We start from the raw sequence: 2,500 nt of genomic DNA, 5'->3' as shown, positions 1-2,500 counted from the left end.
TGCCGATGTGCGGTGAAAAAGCTGATCACAATAGCATACACTTGGGCCGACAACCCTGTGTGCTATAAACGTAAGTCGCGAATTATAAAGAAAATAAACCGGACGGACTACTCGGTGACGAACTAACATCGCTCATGAATGAGCGATTAACAGACGAGCTGACTACGGAATTTATCCTTTCGGACATGTTTTCATGGGACTACCCATGCACAGATCAGAACAAATGTTATCCATGCAATCTTGTTTTCCTAGACCATAGAACTTGGTCATCACATATGACACGGGTACATCCGCACGCAAACAAAACGTATAAATGTCGAATTTGTAATCGCACAGCAGATAGCATACACAAGATAGCGTCACACTACGGAAGAACTTGCAAAAGTTTAATAGGTAAAACTAGTGCTATAACCACCACAATTGAGGAAACACTATTTAGTTGTTCATATTGTAGCAGAGGTTTTACTACGAAAACAGGTTTAGGGGTACATACTAGACGAACTCATCCGACAGAACATGAAGCTAGACTACAGCAAAACGCACCAGGAAGGAAAGTTAGATGGGGAGAAGAAGAGGTAGAAATTATGGCCCATAAAGAAGCCCAACAGAATGATGAGGACATAAACATGAATCAACTAATACAGAACTCAGTTATGCCACACAGAACGCTAGAAGCGATTAAAGGGAAGCGGAGAAATATCAAGTATAAGGAATTGGTAAGGACATTGAAAGAAACCACCTATAAGGTAGAAAATCAATGCCTTGTTAACTTAGTTTTACCGACAACATCGGAAATAACAACTACACCTTCTGAAGGAGATCAGCCAGCAATAAGGGCCGAAAAAGAACAATCACTGACAGCAGCTGAGGATCTTCAGGTCATAATTACCGATCTAAAGATCGAGAATTTAAGTCACAATCAGGCGTTACTGCTACTCAATTCTCATGTAGAAAAGTTTTTAAATAGAAGTAAACCAATTAATAGGAAAGATCGTGTAAACCAACAGGAGAAAGAGGAGAATAGGCATCGAAGACAATCAAAGCAAACTAAATACAGGAGGTATCAATATTTATACCATACGAACAAGAAAGCTCTATTAGACGAGATTACTTCAGATAGATCGGGGCCAAGTATATACCCAACTGAAGAAAGCATACGGGGAACATTCGTTACTTTATTCGAGTCAAACTCTCCTCCAGATAATATACCCTTTAAATTAAAAAACGACCAATCCTGCATCGATATCGTAAAAGCAATCACCTTAGATGAGTTGATTAAGACCCTAGCAATTATGAAGGATAAGTCACCTGGACAGGACAACATTATTCTTAGCGATCTTAGGACTTTACCAATAAAATATTTACTAGATATCTTAAATATCATCCTTTATTTACAGGATATACCACAAATATGGAAACAACACAGAACAAGACTTATACCTAAAACTAAAGAGGATTTAGAAAAACCCTCAAATTGGAGACCCATAACCATCTCATCAATTGTAATTAGGCTATTACACAAAATTTTAAGTTATCGTCTAGGACAGCAATTAAAGCTTAATTACAGGCAGAAAGCATTCCTCCCGGTAGACGGATGTTTCGAAAATAGTGCATTACTACACTACATCATACACAACGCCAGGCAAAAGCACGAAAACACGCAAATAGTGTCAATAGACCTCAGTAAGGCATTCGATTCTGTCAGCCACGAATCGATTATTAGAGCCTTAAAGCGATTTAACTTATCAAAGGAATCAACAACGTACTTGACCAACATCTATAAGTGTAATCTAACTGATATTGTATTTGGATCGACAACAATGCGTAACATAAATCTAAAAAGAGGCGTAAAGCAAGGTGATCCACTTTCACCGCTACTATTTAACATGATTATGGATGAACTATTGGATAACTTGCCGACATATATAGGAGTTAATGTAGGAAATCAGAAAGTAAATTCAATGATGTTTGCAGACGACCTTATACTATTTGCAGAAACGGAATGTGGCATGAATAAACTCTTGGATATAACTACTAAATTCCTCGATGACAGACACTTGAAAATAAATATAAACAAATGCAATTCGTTAAGATTTATCAAGTACGGCAAACAGAAGACATTTAGTGTTGCAACGACATCATCGTACTTTATAAATAACGAACCCATTAATCCGGTATCATATGTAAAGGGATTCAAATATCTAGGCATTGAATTTGACCCAAGGGGAAAACGATCTATAAGCTGTAACCTGCTCGCAGCAATGTTAAACAAACTGACCAGAGCACCGTTAAAGCCAGAAAAGAAAGTATATTTAATCAATAACAATTTGATACCTCGTATTATTCATCAATTGGTCCTCGGAAAAGTTACCAAGGGTTTATTGATGTCACTTGATTCTGAAATTAGGAAAACAGTAAAGCTTCTGCTCAGGTTGCCACACGATACGCCCGACAGTTTCTTTTATACATCAGTATCCAACGGAGGAATGGGCATAAGAAA

The 2,500-nt window shown here is 37.6% G+C and overlaps 1 pseudogene; it reads left to right on the top strand.

The window, feature by feature from the left end:
* The window catches only part of LOC142918121 (28S ribosomal RNA), an 8,996-nt pseudogene that overhangs the window by 4,266 nt on the left and 2,230 nt on the right, over positions 1 to 2,500 (top strand).

The sequence above is a fragment of the Petromyzon marinus genome, unplaced genomic scaffold, assembly GCF_048934315.1.
Source record: "Petromyzon marinus isolate PM22_M1 ecotype Great Lakes invasive population unplaced genomic scaffold, UKy_Petmar_22M1.pri1.0 PM_G_Scaffold_55, whole genome shotgun sequence".
NCBI classification, from domain to species: Eukaryota; Metazoa; Chordata; class Hyperoartia; order Petromyzontiformes; family Petromyzontidae; genus Petromyzon; species Petromyzon marinus.
Note: the sequence above shows the minus strand (reverse complement) of the source record. Positions and strands in the feature narration are given on the sequence as shown.